This window comes from Acomys russatus, chromosome X, assembly GCF_903995435.1.
Source record: "Acomys russatus chromosome X, mAcoRus1.1, whole genome shotgun sequence".
NCBI classification, from domain to species: Eukaryota; Metazoa; Chordata; class Mammalia; order Rodentia; family Muridae; genus Acomys; species Acomys russatus.
The window spans coordinates 20,088,930-20,095,379 of NC_067169.1; positions in this window are offsets into that span (position 1 = coordinate 20,088,930).

Sequence of the window (6,450 nt, forward strand, 5' to 3'; positions counted from 1 at the left end):
ACTCCTTCAACTTCTCTGTACAGAGATGCATAACTGCTAAAAAAGGCAGAGAATAAGTGGTTGTGAAGGACACAGACCCAATGGGTCATCTACAACACCACCCTATGCCTAAGGCTCAACAGACACCGCAGAAGGAGCCAAAAGCTTGTAAGACCCTAAGGAGCAGCACTACTGCTGCAAATTAGTGTCTTCTAGACATGAGAAGGATGCTATACCCATGATCTTTCAAGAATGTGGGTGCTTGCAGAAGACCTGCACATACCAGTTGACATGTTGCTCCTTAGGATTTCTATTGCTATGAAGAGACACCATAACTACAGCAAGTCTTATAAATGGAAGCATTTAATTAGGGCTTACTTACAGGTTCAGAGGTTTAGTGCATTGTTGTCATGGGAGCTTACATTGTGGCACAAAAGGCAGACTTGGTGCTAGAGAAGTAGCCAAGTCTATATCTATATTGGCAGGCAGTTGGATGGGGGGAAGGTAGAGAGGGAAGAAGGAGGGAGGGAGGGAGGGAGGGAGTGAGGGAGGAGGGAGAGAGAGACAGAGAGAGACAGAGACAGACAGACACAGACAGACGGACAGACAGACAGGACCTGGCTTGAGCATCTAAAACCTCAAAACCTACCTTCAATGGCACACTTCCTCCAACAAGGCCACACCTCGAAAATATGGCCACTTCCTATAAACCTATGGGGCCTATTTTCATTCAAACTACTAAATCGATGGGGAAAATTTCCCAAGTCCCTTCTCAGAAATGAAGAGCTACATACCAATAATGGCTGCCAAGAGAGAGAATCAGTTTTCTCCAGGGATAAGTCTCATGATAGGTTCTCTAGTCCTAAATGGTCATGTGTGTGTGTGTGTGTGTGTGTGTGTGTGTGTGTGTGTGTGTGTGTAATCAGTAAATGGACTCAAGGTGTGTATGGGGGGAAGAGTTTGTGTATTTGTATCTATGGCAATAATAACTATAGAAGAAGATGTTATGAATTTGAGAGGGGCTTTGGATGGACATGGAAGGAGTTCAGGTGGGAGACAGGGGTGGAAATGATGCAAATATTGCATGCTCATGTATAAAATTCTTTTGAAATTAAAAAAATGGATCTTTTTTAGATGAAGGGAAAGGCTAGATAACATAAAAACATGTGTGAATTATTCAAAGATTTGAAGAGGGCTGATACCTCAATTTGAAGAGTGGGAATTTGTTTTTCAATGGGTAAAAGGATGCTAACATTAATTTTCCAGGTGATAAGTGATAGTGTCTTGAAAGGGAGTCTAAAGGGCTTTGAGTTGACTAATTGAATATGGAACATAGAGAGACATTTATGTAATCAATATATTTAAAGCTAACTTGCTAGAGTAACTAAGTTAATGATGTAATTCCCATAGATAGAATTTATTAGATAAAATATTACTTATATGCAATTGAAGAACATGAGATTAGTTTTATGTAAGCTTCTTGTAGTAATTGGGCATTAACTAGGAGGTATGCAAAAAGGCAGAGTACACTGATATGCAGCCAAGAAAAGAAGAAAGGTCTAAAGAGACACATCTTAAAATTATAAGTGATAGTCAGTAGGAAAACATATGAATATTCATCAGATCATTAATCAGAGAGAGAGAGAGAGAGAGAGAGAGAGAGAGAGAGAGAGTCAAGAAAGAAGACTTAGAAGAGTTGACAGAATCCCAGCACTAAAGAATTTTCACAGGCTCTTAATGGCCACACTCTCCAGAGGATTAGCATGGTTCAATGACAATGACATAAAGACACAAGTTGTCATAAAATCATATAAAAATAAACATTTGTTTAAGAAAATGTACTTAATCATATCTGTGCATGAAGTTGCATTTCGCCCCCTAGAATGATCAGTATTAGTGGAAACACACCCACCCACCCACCCACACACACACACTCATATGATACTGATGTGATAGCACCTCCACTTTGAAAATAGCTTGGTACTCTTTTAGAATGTTAGAAACCATGTGTAGTGATATAGCTTTATCAATCAAATATCTGAGGCAGAAGGATGAGTTTGAATCCAGCTTGGATGAAGAAATGAGACTTTGTCTCAGCAAAACCAAAATGTTAAACAGACTTACCACACAAGTCATCAATTTCATTATTAAGTTTTACCCAAGAGAACTGAAAACCCATTCTATAAAAAGACTTGTATTTGACTTTCCAGAACTATAATCAAAATGCAAGCAATTAAATATCCATTATACTATACATGTATAATAATCTTTTTAAGCACAGGAAAGATTTTCCAAAACCCATAGTGGATGTCTGAAACTGCAGATAGCACTAAACCTATTGTACTATATTGCTTTCCCATACTTACCTACCTGCATTAAATATAATTTATTAGTCAGTTATAGTAAGAGATTAATATCAATAAGTAATATCATATAGTATATTGAAATATTACATTGTAATGAAAGTAATTTAAAACTTCTGAACTATTTATTTCTACAATTTTCAACTTAATAGTTTTGGGCTGCAACTGATCACAAGTAACAGAAGGTACAAAGAGCAAAACAAAACTGTAGAGGAACAAACCTATGGACTATTATGACCAAAATGCCACCTATTCTTATCCAGTGAAATGGTATTTACCAGTAAAAAGAAATCATAGTGGGTAGTACTGACAAACTAGTGGTACATGTTTTAATATGGATAAACCTTGCAAATAGGTTAATTTCAATAATCCATATGCAATATACAAAATACTATATAATATTTTATATGTATGCAAATGACTGGACTAGAAAGGAGATTAGAGTAGATATACCTCTAGAAGCAAGGAAACTTTCACTTAAGTTCACCATGGTGAAGCAGGTAACTTACTGAGCTTCCTTACAGGAACATTAGTAAGAGTTTATTTACAGGAGAATGGCTGTGCCTTAACAGCCAGATCACCAACATTTCCCACTCCAGTATGAAAGATGACTTTCTCACAGCCACATATGGAGTGTCCCCTTTGGTTGACTTTCCACACTATATAGCCTAGCAGCTCCAGAGATCACATGCAGTTGTGAGTGAATTACATAGAGAAAGGGTTGTGGGTGAAGAGTGAAGTGGTTGGAATTTCAGACAAGTGTCTCATGACCCTCCCCACCCTCTCCTTCTGTAAGAGAATGTCAACAGACCAATCCTCAAGGCCTCCTGCAGGTAATCAGGCTGCTCTAATTAGATAGCAATAGCTGCGATGAGCACAGGATAGCTTCCACAACAGAGAGACTTGTATTTTGTTACCTGTGGACCCATGTGGCTACATTTGTGTTGGCTTTCAGTTAATTAAGCGTTTTGTGCATTTCTCTTTCTGCTGTGTTCTCTCGCTACCAAAGAAAAACAAAAAGGAACTACGTGAATGAACAGTAATGCTCATATATGTCAGTGCAAAGAGAGCCTTTTCTTTTAAAAAAACAAATTCCTGGGCATGAAGCTTAGTAGTAGAATGCATGGCCCTAGGTTCAATTGCTAGCCTCCCTCTCTCCCTCCTTCCCTCCCTTCCTCCCTCCCCCCCCCCATCCCTCCGAGAGAGAGAGAGAGAGAGAGAGAGAGAGAGAGAGAGAGAGAGAGAGAGACAGAGAGACAGAGAGACAGAGAGAGAGACAGAGGGAGGGAGAGAGAGAGATACAGAGAGACAGCGAGACAGAGACAGAGAGAGACAGAGAGAGGCCAAAGACAGAGAGGCAGAGACAGAATATGTGTGACTTACAATGAATACACTTCAAATATAAAACCGTAACTAATATGAAAGGTCTCGGGCCTGGAGAGATGGCTCAGAGGTTAAGAGCACTGACTGCTCTTCCAGAGGTTCTCAGTTCAATTCCCAGCAACCACATGGTGGCTCACAACTATCCATAATGTGATCTGGTGCTCTCTTTTGGTCTGCAGGTGCACATGCAGGCATAACACTGTATACATAATAATAAATAAGTTAAAAAAAAAAAAGAAAGAAAGGTCTCAGCCTATGTGAGTTGCGCCATCCCTAAGCTGGTCATCCTGGGTTTGTATAAAGCAGGCTGACTATGCCATGAGGAGTAAGCCAGTAAGCAACACTCCTCCACAGCTTCTGTTTCCAGCTTCCTGTCTGGAGTTCCTGCCCTGACTTCCCTGAGTGATGGAAATGTGATATGATAGATGTAAAGAGAAATAATCCCATTTGTCCCCAAGTTGCTTTTGGTCATGGTGATTTATTGCAGCAAAAGAAACCCTGAGACGTTAAGAACACACACACACACACACAAACACACACACACACACACACACACAGCATAAAAACCAAAATGCACAAAGCTCAGTTTAGAGCATTTATAGACTTGTTTTTTTTTTTTTAGAGTTTTCTTACAAGCATTCAGAATTCGTCTCACAAGACTCCATTCTAACAGGGAGGAACTGGCAGAAATAGAGGGAAGGGAAACTTTAATCAGAATATATTATATGAGAAAATAAAGTTTTGATAAAAACAGGGGGATTGTATCTTTTTAAAAAAATTCTTAGTCAGTTAAAATAAAATCAGGCGGGGGCTGGAGAGATGGCTCAGCGGTTAAGAGCATCACCTGCTCTTCCAAAGGTCCTGAGTTCAATTCCCGGCAACCACATGGTGGCTCACAACCATCTATAATGTGATGTGATGCCCTCTCTGGCAGGCAGAACACTGTATACATAATAATAAATAAATCTTTAAAAAAAATAACTAAAATCAGGTGGCACAGCTCAGTTTAGAATTGCCAAGAAATTAAAACATCTCTTCTAGTAGCTTCATTCTATTGTCTTTCAAAGTTTCAACCATTTTACAGGCACCAGGTAATGACCGTTAATTTCTTCCAAAAATTAATGAATACATAATGACGATAAAGATATTCTGAGGGTTCTCCCTAGTTTCAAGGCCGATTCTTCCTTCTGCTTGGAAGCATTTGATTCAACCCTTTGACTACTCTCATTCTGTAATTGAGGAGTGTCACACTTATCTACCATCAATTTCTGATGAACCAGTAGAGATGGTAACATAAAATGTGCCAAGTAATAACTGTGTGCTAGCCCAGGTAGGAGCTCTCTTTGGAGCATCGGTTGTGCTTGACCATTCACGTGCTTCTCCTCCTGACCAATTATGTTACATTGCTTCAGTGCACATGAAGAAGCAACAATGTAAATGATTGAAGCATCTAAAGACTTTCATCTACTTATTTAAAATAGGAGTGAAAAACAATGACGATGTGCAATCGGTGGCAAATGACTCAACAGCAGCATAGGGAACAAATGGAGACTTTACTTCATTTAAGGTGTTCCATATCCCTTGACATAGCTGTTGCACCCAAGTTGGGGGACCTGGCTAACTCTACTCTCAGGGGGAGCTAACATTGCCTTCTGGCCTCTACAGGTACCGGCCCCTGTCCCCCACTCTCACATAAGCTGTTCCTCTGAAAATGACATGTTCTATCCTTCAGGGAAGTTCCTTAAGCAGAATGGTAAACAACTCAAAATAGCTTCAGAAAGTCCCTAAAACTGACCAGATTTACTAGGCTCCTTTTTCCCAGGGTAAACAACAGAAGCTGAGAGCCCCCTCAGATGAATGGAAGCTGACCTACAAAGAAGACACTGAGTCCAGCCTAGCTTCCTGGAAGAAAAAGAAACCAGCCTACTTGCCTAGAAGGGGTTTAGACCAACTGAAACTCCTGGAAATGACACTTTCCAGCCTGGTGAGCTGCCTGCAGGCTCCACAGTGTGCTTCAGGTTCCCAGCTTTTGTGAGCTGTCACCTGTGCTGGGGTGAGCCTTAGCGATGCAGCTGTCTGAGTTATTTCAACTCCTGTAAGTAAACCCTCACCCGTATTCCTATAAGTAAGCCAAATAAAACTTACTGGTTCACCTAGTTGGACTTTGGTGGTATCAGCATATTTTATGGCTTCCCTTTCTGGGGTGAGTAGATGCGTGTATAGCATGTTCCCAGGAAAAGTTTTGTCACACAACACTGACATTGAGTTACAGAAAAGCTTCTTATATGCGATCCTAAAGGCATGGTCCATAAAAGAAAAATAAATAAATTAGAATTCAGCAAAACTGACATTTTTCTACTCACAAAGACACCATTAGAAGGCTAAAACAAAGAGCTAGCTAGGTATGGCAACACATCTAATCTAAGCCAGGAAGCTTCTGTTGATGTCAAGGCCAGTCTTCTTTACAGGAGTGAGATTGCATAAAAAGAACTCTCAGAACTCAGAAAGCAACCAACCGATAAACAACTGCTGGAGTATTGACATAAAGACATAGGAAAAGAGTTTTAGCATCATAAGCCATTAGTAAGTAGATGTTAAAAGCTACAGTGAGAAAAAAAAAACTACAGTGAGCCTGGCATCATGCCACACATCTGTGATTCCAGTATTTGTGGAACACAGACAAAACTATTAATAAGAGTTCAAGGCCATCTTGACCTACATACTG